Here is a 13,811-nt window from a genome sequence, read left to right on the forward strand (position 1 = left end):
ACTTGCTTATAGCACATAAACCCAACAACAACAACAAACTGGAGGCCTCTTCTCATGTGTGAGGGTTATGCTGCAGCACACATTAAAAGTGGCATTCTGCCAGTCTGTATATTTCACCAACAAGCAGAATTGCAATGGAGGCTGGGTAGATTATTTTCAGTGTAACTGCATGTCTAGAGGAGTATACTGGAGTTTTAAAGATGCTCCTTTTCCTTTTCCTTTTCCTTTTCCATGCTCCAAGACTGAACATATTCCTGACACATTCAGAGGAACAAGGCCAGAGCTCATTCTGAATGACTCAATGCAACATGGCTCAGATCTGAAATCAGATCTGTCTCCTGTTAAAAATGTGTTACGTGTCAAGAAGAGGAGAATCAGAGAGTGATGATCATGGACTGTTGGCGAGTTCAGAGTCCTCTCACAAAGCTGCAGTAATGCTTAGAGTGTGCTGCTTTTCCTTTAAATGCCAGAATTGTTTATGCATTTATAAAATACATTCATGAATATGACACATTGTGTGTCTGCTGGATACAGGTTAAAACCGAACATGTTTTCTTGCATTTACAAAACTTTCCAACCTTTTACATTAATCAACCTTTGGTTTTGTTGACAGGAAACCTCCAAATAGGTCAGAGTCAAACTGAGGATCTACAAACACATGATTAAAAAGTATAATTAAGACCACATGGAATGCATTGATATTTAAACTGTTGGTTGCTTTTCTCCCATGAACATGTTTTTTGTAAAGACTACAGTGTGAAGCCAAATTGTTTTCAGCCACTGCCAAGATATCCTTTGGTAAATTTCAGACAAACAATATTTGTCCTCTTGGTTGACTCCATATCTGGCCATGGATTTCATTTTTCTTCTCAAAGGTGGACACATGAAGCCTGACTGCAGGAAAGGTAAAAAGGAAACCTAATTGCCCTTTTAAGTTCTTGTATGTATATATATATATTTTTTTGCACTGGTCTCTGGAAGAAGTTTTGGCAGGGAGACTGAGGAGACTTTTTTCTACTTGAGCAGCATGAAGTTGGCTGAGATTCAGAGAAGCCGCTGGAGTTTTTGGAAAGACTTTAGAGATATTTCCAGACTGACAGGCATCAACGTCATCCCTCTGAGGTTTTGAGGAATTGTATTTGATCCTGATGTGATGAATCTGAAACCTAAAAGGTGTCCATGTTTACACACCTTTAGAAAATAAATGTCATACCTACGTATTTAATCTCATCTGCTGCACAGATTAATTACAACAACTGAAATCTAAAACTGAAAAACATCCAGTGTGGTGGCTTAGATCAAAGCATATTTATGAGTTTTAATGGGCCAGTCACAGTTCAAACCTAAATGCATTTGAGAATTTGAGGCAAGACTTGAAAACTGATCTTCACAGGTGCTCTCAATCAAATCGGACTAAAACGGATTTTATTTGGAAAGAAAATTTGCTAAAACAATCAGTCTGTAGATGTTCAGCTGTGGCCTGCAGCTGTGAATGCCTCAAAAGTCAACTCAACAAACCATTGACTCGATAGAGCTGAATACAAAAACACGTCACACTTTTCAGTTTTTTTCTGCATGCAGTTTTTTGTTTTTTACTTCTCGGTTATGCACCACTTTGTGCTGATGAGGTAAATTTGTTGGGGTTATTTGATGAAATGTGACAAAGTTCACAAGAGTAAAAGGAGTTTGAATATTTTTACAAGGCTGTTTTTGTTTGAGCAGATTTAATAACTACCCTACAACATTCAGTAAGAACTACCAATGTGTTCCTCTTCACAAGAACGAGGTCTGAGTTCAGTTCACTCAAATTAAAACTGAATGTTTCATCTGTATTGTTCCCCTCCCAAAGAGTGAGTCCGATCCACAGCTTTCATCGTCAACCACTTCGTCTCATTTTATGAATTTTTCATGAGATGAAGTCAGAATAATTTTTCTAATTTGCATATCAAATACATCATCAAGAAACATTCTGGTTCCACCACATTTAAATCTATTTATATCTTCACATAAACAGTTTTAATCCAGCTCAATCCACAGGAAAGTTATTTTCATTACTTTTATTTTTAATTCAGTGTCTATATATAAGGTACATAAATGGTCTTTTAATGTACTTGGATTATATTGTTATGCTGTAAATGCTTCTATATGCCAAACTTCTTTATTTGAGCACAGCGCCATGTTTCTGTAGATATTTGTTTTATATTTGTGATATAGTTATTTCTGCTTTTTGTCCTTAGTTTTCATGATGCTGTTTGTTCTTTTATGTTCCCTAACAAACCTCTGTGGCCTTCACAAAACATCTGGGTTAATGCTGAGGTTAAATTTGTAAAAAATCATTGAAACCATGTATCTTTTCTTTTCTCCATTTCATAATTGTGCATCAGTATGTGATGGTCTAGCACATAAAATCCAAATAATACAGACTGAAGTCTGCAGTTACAACATAATGCCGAGGGTTTATATTTTACCCGAATGTCTTTGTAGTTTTTTATGGTCAGCATTAGATTTAAGATAGTTTTATTGTATCTGGAAATCCTTTAGGATCAAATCTGCTTTTTTTATGAAAATGTTCATGTTCACATAGATTTACATCAAGCATTGCAATAGGCCAATAAACAAACAATGAAACCACTGTACAACAGCTGAAGAAACAAATAAAAATACTCTTTTAGGGGTGAGTTAAACGTCAATTTGTGAAACGCAGTCGGGCGTATCAATTTGATTCATGCAGCCTAAACTGAGAGGTTGCAGAAAGGCCAGCATGATATAAAGAAGAATTAGCTGGAAGCCCCAGTCAGAGAATACAAACAAAGCTAGAAAATTATGATGAGAATAAGTGTCCCGGTTCTCCCGTGTCTTGGGCTGTATGTGGTTCTGGTCGACCTGAATCCTCCTCTGTGATGCGGCGGCTGCTGTTTGACATAGTAAGGGAAATTCCATCTTATTAGACCTAATTATCATTCTTCAATCTGTTTCTGTTTAAATGAGGTCCAGGCAGCAATCAGTGAATGCACATAAACACGCAGACAAATTCAATGTGGTCTTAATTTTCATCAACGTGAGGATGGCTGGTGGGTTGGCAGGGCGAGAGGCCCGGTCTCACGGTACTAGAAACATAAAACATATCTAATCCTGTGATTTCATTAGCGGAGGAACATAGCACATCATTCTTCTCGGCTCTAAACTACACACAGGTGGCCAGACACATTCACAGCTCCTGAGGGGTCACCCACATCCACAGTGACGCTTTCTGCTCGCCACAGGAGGGCAACAGAGGCTCATAAAATCAGTGTGGAACTCACTTTTACAAGAGGAGTCTATTTAACCTCATTAACTACTGGCCAATCATTTAGGAAGCAGAGCTGTGGGCTGAGGGGAAACAGTTTCCAGTGGGGTTATTTACCCCCCAGCAGGCTGTGGAGCAGGACCGCTCTCCTTAATGGAATCCAGCACTTTCCTCACACAGAAAACAAACCAGGAATACGTCTTTCTGACACATCGCTTTGGTCCCAGACTCCGGTTACCTCCTGTAATTTGGAAGCTGCCTCTACAGCTTTTCACTTCACTTCCCAACTGGGAACATAACATCTCCCATTATTCTTTAGTGCACCAATTCTGCAATGTTTTCACAAGCTTCTTCACTGCAGAGCTTACACACGCTCCCTTTATTTGTTCCCGGACATCTATTAATTCACTTCAGTTGCCAAATAATACAATTAATTTGGAAATTGCAAAATTTATATGCTTTAACAACCAAAACTACGTACACACACAACATTATCCACAATCGTTGAATTGGCTTGGGACAATTTGATGGCTTGGAACAATCTGAATATTACCCTCACTGCAATATTCAGAAAAACTTTGTTTATTTGGACAACACATAGAAAAAAAGACAAATGTCCTTATAAGTTTGTAGCTTTGCATGTTATTAAAAATGATCTTTGTGGCAAAAAAACAAAATCAGAATAATTAAAGGCTTCAGCTGCTTACAAACCTCTCTGAATACCTCATTTCAACTCTTTCATTCTGAATTTGACTATAAAAGTGACCAGATGGATGTAAACGTGGAATTTGTCGTCATGACTTTCAGATGGAGGGTTTCCTCACATGGTGGTTCCTAAACAGCATTTTGTTTTTGTTGTTTGTTTGTTTTTTTTTAGGACTGGTTACCAGTTAAGCTTGATAGAAACAACTTTGAACATGCGTCAGACACTGACATGAAATTTAATTTGTGGAACTCAATGTTCTTTGTTTTACTCTGACCATAAATCAAATGAGAAGTAAGCATGACTAAGCGCAACATCTCCACAGTTTTCATCTTCAGATTTTATTGTGCTAATTCGTAACTGTTTGGTTTATATGTTTGTAATAATCGTTCTCTAGTAAAGTATATTTTGCTGTGACTAAACACATTAAGGAAACTGAATTTAACACACACACACACACACATATATATATATATATATATATATATATTTACAAAATTTTCTGAGTAATTTGAATTTCTTTCTGTCATCACCACTGCAGCCTCGGCTAGTTTGGTGTCAAGATGCTCGTTAATTTGAAGCAGACGAGCTTTTCTGATTCAACAAAAATATTTTTAATAATAATGTAGAGACTCACATTTTTTAACTGTTTATCAGGAGCCTCCAGTTCAGGTTATCTTTATACCCAAATGGGTCTAACTGTAAAACACTGCTTCATGCTGCAAATTTTGAGTCACCAAACAATTTAACATTTTTTACATTTATTAATTCATATACACTGATGTTACCCATAAAGATGCACAGAAAAGTCAGTCATTTGTGTACAGACCAGAATAAATATTCCATGATGACAACAACACTTTTACTTCTATCTCAAAATAAAAATTTTGTAGAAATTTTGTATATTTACTTGTTTAAACCTAGTATTGTAAGAGCTCGACCACTGTAACACACAATACAGCTGCTGCAAACACGCTCTAATCACTTCAGCTGTCACTTTTAAAGTTGAACCTCTTCACAACATACGGTGGATATTGACCATGACTGAGTTTGTACAAAGATTAGGGCTTTGTCTGTGACAATCTGTCTTCTTTTTAGGACGTCAGAGGAGAAAGACCAGATTGTTACACCAAACTGTGGAGAATATCATCTCTGATTGCACAACATCTACATACTGGAAGCAGATGGGCCACAGCAGCAAACGACCACAGCAGGTGACCTTCCTGTTAGCCAAGAACGGGAAACTCAGGACACGGTTCATACAGTTAAAACCTTTACCCCCCAAAAAAACCTGCCAAACTAATAAAAACTACATTTTCTGAAGTAAATCCAATGCATACTGACACTATTTCCTCAGTCTCTTCAATTTGCAGCTCAAGTTATAGAAAGGATTCATGTCAACCTTTCTTGCACGAGACATTTTCAAAGAACTGTAGATATGAAGCTGCATAGTTTCTGATTATCATAGGAAAAACCCATGTAAAGAATAACTCTCCTGTTGTATGGCTTAAACTCAGCTTGTTTCAAGAAAAAATGTATATAATTATCAGGCTTTTATCAAAACAAGGCTTTAAGGGAATTTTGAGACGTTTGTTGTCTCATCGATAAGTGCCATGTAAACCCAGGAATTGTAGGAATATGGGAACCGAGTTACAAATCCCTCCTGGAGCGAGAATCAGGATAACAAGATTTTGAGTTCAAAGAAAAGAGGCAGTCCATGTAGTTTTCTCTACTTTGACTTCTCAAGTAACAAAACTCAGAACCTTCCTGTCTAACCTTGTGAAAGACCAGACATCTCAAATTGTTAATGTTACTAAAATAACTCTCTGTGGGAGGAAAACTCCACCTTTTTTGCAGTACGACTGAAAAACTGACCAGAGAAGCCTGTAAGATTAGATGCAGGTTTAGCAAAGCGATAAAAATTAGAAGCTGGTCCGACATAACCTCCATAAGTCCACGATAACTTGAGTCTTTGAAGAAAAAGAAATTTGCAAAAAAAGTTGTATTTTCTTTATTTTCTATGAAGAAATAGAAAAATTTCCCTGGAGCTGCACTATCCATCATTGGATTAAGTTGAAATCAGATGGAGCAAAGCCCAGGAGCTTTGAGGTTGATTTTGGAGCGAGGAGACTGCGTGCTGGCAACAAAGACAACAAGATGAGATATGTCATAGTTAGTAGCCAGAATTGAAAGAAGATGTGGAGATGGAGGCCAGGAGGTTTGAACCCGGCTTGAGGTTTGTTTTAAAGGGGCATTCAGACCTCGAGGGCAAAGAGTGATTATCTCCCTCGCTGTTCCTCTGCATGCTGCTGGTTTGAAACTCGGTGGGCAGAGCAGGAGCTGGAGCTGCTCCACTTAGGGGCTTAAACTCCCACTGTGCCTTCTCAAGTTCAAATTACATCTTCACTCAGTATTAACAATGAGATAACACCAAATATTAAAGCCATTACTGTCCTGAAACTCAGGAACTTTCACTGAATTCACATTCAAGTTGGGTAAATTCAGGTTGTATTATTATTAGTGCTGGGATTTGTTAATAAACTCAATTTAATTCAATTTTGATTCATTGGGTCACAATTAAATATTGACTAAGTTCAATATTAGTTTAAATATTTCTATATTGATTTAGAAGTAGCGTACAGATAATTCCTTGGAATACCAAGTAATTTTAATTATCCTTGTGGAAACTGACATTATTCACATAATCATCATTTTTAAGTATATTTGAACAATATTGCTATTCAGGTGATGCTCTCCAAATAGCTGCTAGCTAAGAAGGTGTGGTGGAAATGTAGGAATTGATCAAAATCTTTGCGTAAGGATCTTAAAGGTGTGCAAACCCACTAATCGATCTGATCGATTCACAGGCTTTAGGAACTGATACTGAATTGAGGAAAAAAATAAATCCAATGATTTGAACTGTGTTGTACAGCTCACAAATGGAACTCGCTGTACATCACTGTACGAGTTCTATCACGGAACTTTTTACAGCGAAAGTTCCGTGATAGAACTTTTATGGAACTTTCAAAAAACAAACCTGTTGCTTTCTAGAACTTGCCAAGTAGCTTCATGGGAATCTTTAGGAAAGGAGACTTTTGTGGACCTTTACCAGAAATTCTGTAAAAGATGATAGAAAGTGCTGAAAAGTCCTGGGCGAGTTCCATGAAGGTTTTTGAAAGTACTTGATTAAATCTGTAAAATTACCTGATGGATAAGATTCATGAAAGTTATGGAACCTGCCCATTAAGTTCCAGAATTGGTCCTAAAAAGTATCCTAAAAGTTCAAGGAAAGTTTGTAGTCCCACCAAAGCTGATCCTCTCCACCGAGATTGATCTACCATGCGAGGCATGCAGGTGCCTTAAAGTGATTAGCTCCTGCGTTTGTTTTTCTACAAGGATTCCTGCTGTAGCCACTAGTTAGGTTGGTGTAAGAAAAAAAATATCAAAGAGGCTGTGAATCACCGTTGAGGCCCGCGGGCCAACCGAACGACACCCTCTGGCTTGAATTATGACTGAAAGCTTTTCAAACCAGACGCTCCGAGTGCAGGGAGTCCTGCGTGTGCATGAAACCAATGCAGCGAGAATACAGGACAAGCATATTCGCATAAATATGAGATAATTACACGACAGGGCTACCACCGCCGGCGACAGCGCATGATGGATGAGTCAGGGAAAGAAAACATGAAGAAGGCGAGCGAAGGAAGGCTGACAGGAGTGCTGGTGTAACACTAACTCAGGAAGAAGGGATGGACAGGGAAGGCAGAACAAAAGATGGACTGAAGGATGGGCAAGTAATGGTGGAGGTCTTAGAGTTCCAGGCCTCTCCTCCTGCTCGTCTTCTGTTTCTCCCTTTTAAGGAACTCCATAACTTCAAGCAGATAATGAGTGCCTTGAAGCAGATGGAGGACAACAAAAGAAGGGAGAAAAATGTGTGCGTGTGGAAAAGGGGGGGCGAGAGTCGACAGAGAGGCAGTGGGAGACAGTGAAGGGAAGAGGAAGATTAGAAGTGATAACAAATGAAGCACGAGGAGCCGAGCTGAACGGTGATGCGTGATAAGATCATGCATCGACTTAAAAGCATACTTTAATGAAAGTCCACGAGAGGCTTAGGAGAGGGAGAGATGCTGGTATTGGTCTCAGAGGTTAGAAAAATACACTGTGCTGCAACATTTTCATAGTTTCTATAGATTTACAACTATAAACTTAGGCTTACTTATTGGGATTTTAGTGAGTAAAAGTTGCACATGATTGTAAGAAGGAAAGAAAATGAGAGATGGTTTTAATTTGTTTTACACAAATATAAAAACGTGTCTTGTATAATCTGAAACTTCAAAATATAAACATGCATACCAAATACTGCAAAAATGGAAAGCATAAACCCCAGCATGTACATAAGCATAACAAACTGAGGGAAGCAGCCATGATAACCTGGCAGCAGCCTTAGAGACCAACTAAGTCATGAACTCCACAAATCTGCCCTTCATGGAGGAGAAGCTATAAGAAAAGTGTTGATAAAAAATGTTTGAAATTTGACACAAACCATATAGAGATCAGAGAAAACAAGTGGGATATGGAGCTGTGGTCAAATTAATCCAAACTTCAACATTTTGATTAACATACCAAACAGGATGGATGAAAGCTAACACTTCACATCAACCTGACTACAACGTTCTCACAGGGGAAATTGGTGGTGGCAGCTTAATGCTATGGGGGTGTTTTTGTTTGTAGGGAAGGATGGAAAGTTGTAGGGATGATGGATGAAGTGAAATGCAGAACAATGATGGAAGAAAACCAGGTAGAAGCAGCAAAACATTTGAGACGGGTTCATGTTAATGAAAGTCCTCGAGAGGCTTGAGGGAAGCAGCCATGATAACCTGGCAGAAGCCTTAGAGACCAACTAAGTTATGAACTCCAAGTTCAAAGTAAAAAACTTTTACTTTATGAAAAGTAAAGGTACTTTTCAAAAAGTACTTTGACTTTTTGAAACGTAAACTTGAAACAGAAACAGACAAAACAAAATATTCATGTCTTGGAAAGTTAAAACTGGAATCAAATGAGTAACTGTCCATATAATATGACTAAGTCTCAGCCATTTTGAGCAAAACATATAAACCCATGACATATAAAAACGTGTATGTTCCTGAGTGAAATAAATCAACCTGAACAGCAGAGTCTCAGAGGTTAGCAGGTTGAACTGATTCACGCAGATAGAAAACCTCTTGATCATCCATCCATCCATCCATCCATCCATCCATCTTCTTCCGCTTATCCGGGGTCGGGTCGTGGGGGTAGCAGCTTCAGAAGGGAGGCCCAGACTTCTCTCTCCCCAGCCACTTCCACCAGCTCCTCCGGAGGAACCCCAAGGCGTTCCCAGGCCAGCCGAGAGACATAGTCCCTCCAGAGTGTCCTTGGTCTTCCCCGGGGCCTCCTCCCGGTGGGACGTGCCCGGAACACCTCACCAGGGAGGCGTCCAGGAGGCATCCTGACCAGATGCCCAAGCCACCTCAACTGGCCCCTCTCGACGTGAAGGAGCAGCGGCTCTACTCTGAGTCCCTCCCGGATGACTGAGCTTCTCACCCTATCTCTAAGGGAGAGCCGAGCCACCCTATGGAGAAAACCCGTTTTGGCCACTTGTATCCGCGATCTCGTTCTTTCGGTCATGACCCAAAGCTCATGACCATAGATGAGGGAGGGAATGTAGATCGACCGGTAAATCGAGAGCTTCACTTTTTGGCTCTGCTCTCTCTTCACCACGACGGACCGGTACAGCGCCAGCTTGACGGCAGACGCTGCGCCAATCCGCCTGTCGATCTCCCGCTCCCTTCTTCCCCCATTCGTAAACAAGATCCCGAGATACTTTAACTCCTCTACTCTGGATCAGTCCAATTTAAAACTGAAATAATCAAAAACCCTTATTAACAAAGCACATGTCATTTCTGCTAAAGCAATCAGAGATAGCTTCATCATTACATCTTAAATAGTCTTAATATTACCATTGAGCCAATGAAACCCCCATTGGCTCAAAACGATGACAGATCTGACACTGATGTACGTTGATCTTGGAGTTCACCTTTAATTTCTTTGCTCCAAACTCTTTGGTTAGTGTTTGTGTTCTCCTTTATTTCAAATAGTCAACATCAAGCTGCTTGGAGATGATCTTATAACCTTTATCTTTAACAGGCTTGTTTATTATTTTCTCTCTAATTTCCAACTCTCTACAAAAAATTTTTTTATCAGTGGGAGTAAGGTATCCAAAATGTTTTTGGTCAGAAACAGGCATGAGAAAATGTTGGGTTTGAGTGGCATTTGTATTGTATTGTGTCTGGCAGCAGCTAAATGCTTTTGTATGGCATCTGCTTGCCAAATAAGCTTTTATAAAGTGAGAATTTGTCATTGGATTCCCTCCAAGTGACTGTAAAAGTAATACAGTATATTTAAACCTGCTTTGATGTTTTAATGCATTACATGGTTATATGAAATCAGAAAGAAAAGCAACTCTATTTCCAGATTGTTTCTGGTCAACTCATCTAATTAACAGCTGACTTTGTTATCCTAAAAATGTGGTAAAGTTCAATTTCCTCTGAGATTTCAAGGGGGCAAAAACATGCGAGCCTCTTTCTCTCTCAAACAGTGTCTTTGCTGTATTATTTTTTATTTTTTTTACCCATTCGTCCATTTTTCTCCTTAAACCACAACAGTTGTGGCAAATGAGCAACAGCTGTCAGCACTTTGATTTGATTGTGGGATGCGTCAATCAGGGCCAGCCACATAGCGCAAAATCATATTCTGGTCACTCGTTATTTTAGCTCCCACTGAGGTCTTTCTCGAGGAATTAACTCTTTCTGTCACACAGAACAAAAACCACGCAGATTGAAACTGATCAGCGCTTGTGATCTCTGTTCAAACTACCAAGTAAATGCAAAGGGAAAGCACAAACTAATAGGAACAACTCGTCTTGGATTCCCTTCAATGTTCTCGGACCTGCAATGGATACATATATGGCAGTTGTGGGTTATTCTCTCTTCTTTTTTTTTTACCACAGGAAAAGTGCAGGGATTTCTCTTCTGGACCTCTTTAGGTTTGATTTTTCAAACATAGAGTCATAATTTGTGAATCAAAACCACCCGCTCTGCCAGTGCTCTAGTTAAGTCTCGTTCTTTTCTCCACAAACCCGTCTGAGTCAAAGCATCTTCGTCTGTCCGTCCTGGCAGACATGATCATGTCTTGCTTGCGTTTGTTTTGGTCCGGTGTTGTCTCGCTGTGCTCGAATTGTGGAAAAACCACAAAAAAAAATTAAAGAAAAGAAAACTCAGACAGCGTGACGGAATGAAGAAACAGCATCGTATTACCACAGGGTTTTTAAGATGCGCATAAAAAGATAAGTGTGTTCCAGCTGGGAAGAGGAAAAGGTTCTGTTCGGCCGTTTTAAATGGTGAACTTTGGGAGAGTTAAATGGCATGAAGTTTGGGGAAATTATAGAAAACAAAGGAGAAAATTGTGAACAATTGTTTCCAAGTAAAAAGATGTTTTTTGTGTGAATTGTTCTTGTTGAGAAAGCAAACAAGTCAACCATTTAAAACATTTTTCAATCTGTTTATTTTAAACACGTTCAATTCTGTCGTCATAGACTACAACAACTTTCCTTAATATCTATGCTAGTATTCATTGCATATAATACACAATGCTTCAAAGAGTTTCTTAGAGTGTCTTAAATTGTTGGGTTCTTTGATGCACTTAAAAAAAGACAAGCTGTCCAGAACCCTTTGGTTGATTATTTGAATGTTTTGGGGATCAGTGGAGTTCCTACTAGCAGATTTCTCTCAGTTTTGAAAAACAATTCAAAGAAAACAACAGGAAATAGCTCTGACTCAAAAATCAAACTCATAACTTCACATCTAAAATGAATCTCATGAATCTCTGACTGCATGCAGAATAACAGATTATTCCTTTTATGGTCATAATCTGTAGCGTCTTATTCCGAAGGTTTGTTCATCTGTAGGATTTAGGATTTCACAGTTTTGTTTTTTTTTTTGTTTTTTTACAAAGTTTTGTTACTTTGTTACATAGTTTAGTTTTAGAGCAAGTTACTGATGTTTCTCATGTATCTTTTTGTCACTTGACAAAAGAATGACTGTTTCTTTTTAACAGCCATTCATGGAGATGAGATGGAGGTTTTTAATCAATATCTCACAAGGGGTGCACCGATTTATCTGTGCCGATTTCCTTAATTTTGATCTTATCCACCATGTTATCAACTTCGGCAAAGGTCTAAAAATCAGTGTGCTTTAATTTTCTCCCGTGAGAGAAGTTTAACTACGTAATAAACCTGCTGACCAGATCATGTCTGCACTCTTATAGTTTCAATAGTCAACACATTGTTGCCAATTCAGCAGATTTCTTGATATATTGAGCAAGACTTCAGACAAAAAACAGAAAAAAAGGTATCGGCCAAACTTGGGATTGGTAAGTTAGGCTTTTTAAAAAATTGGTAATCGGTGATCGGCCAGAAAACTGCATTTAGTGAACCCCTGCAGAACATATTAATCTGACTTGGACTGAGTTACTGACGGTAATTCAATGTAGAGTAGATAAATACTAATCTATAAAAATAAAAAGTCTGGAAAAATCTCAACTGACAAGATGAAACAGCAAATTGTGTGATCTAAATACGACGTGGAAACAGATCAGAGTCTGTTTTATCTCTTTAGTGTTGAATTCTGTGTTGTTTTGAACCCATCTTGCATTTCAGTAGCTTCATGGGTTTTCTCATGTTCAGTTTAAATATTTTTACTTGTCCCTCTGTTTTCAGGCTTATCTTATTTAGTTGTTTCATCCTGTGTTATGTTTGCAGTCTCTTTGTGCTCTCTAGCCACTCAGTGCCTCAGGATATCCTCCCCAACAGCTGCAGCTCATGCACTTAATTAGACTCACCTGTTCATTGTTCCACTAATCCTGCATTCAAGTACAGATATTTTCTCTTCATTTCACTTAAAGATAAATTGCCTTATTAGTTTTCATACTCCTGAGAGTTTTTAGACTCTTTATTTTGTAAAATGCTCATTTTCCACACACCTTTGTTTGGTTCCTGTCTGTGTTTGGGTCTCACATCTATATACAACAGGACACACTCTATAGAAAACCAAGTTAGCACAAATGTCAATAGCAAAAGCAGCAAACAGAAGTGAACCACTGTACACACACTAGATAAGAAACACAATCTAGAAAAATGTTAAATGAAAACCTAAAATATTTTTGCCCAACAAATAACTCAGTGTGCGTATTTGCACTTAGCTATCTGACAGTTCTGTTTATGTTGCTGATAAATTTCACAGTGAGTTGACGGATGACGTGGCTCGGAACATCAATAAGCAGCTTGCCCAACTTCAAGTTGATTCCATGTCAAAGAAATATTTTCAGAAGAACACGGACAACGTATTGTATCGTTAAGCACATTGCTTCCCTCAGGCCTGACAAACACATAAGGTCATTCCCTCTCTACATACCTGCTAAAAGTAAAAGTCTTTAACTTATATCTGCAGACATCCTGACCTCTCATCTCTGGACAAAGGCATTTAGTGCCAACATGACCTTTAAGCTTTTTTTTTTTCTAAAAAGGAAAAAAAACACCCTAGATATATGGGTTTCGATGTATAAACAATAATTCACTCAATCTAATGTCAGTGGATGGCCTGGATGTTTGCCTGCATGTGCAGAGTTTTCATAGATATAGGTTGAGGTCTTGGGGAGGAAAAAAAAATGGAGACCACCTGCTATTGTACAAGCAAATCTGAGCAATATGCCTCAATATTACCTCAATTAACT

Source organism: Gambusia affinis, linkage group LG09 (assembly GCF_019740435.1).
Source record: "Gambusia affinis linkage group LG09, SWU_Gaff_1.0, whole genome shotgun sequence".
NCBI lineage: Eukaryota > Metazoa > Chordata > Actinopteri > Cyprinodontiformes > Poeciliidae > Gambusia > Gambusia affinis.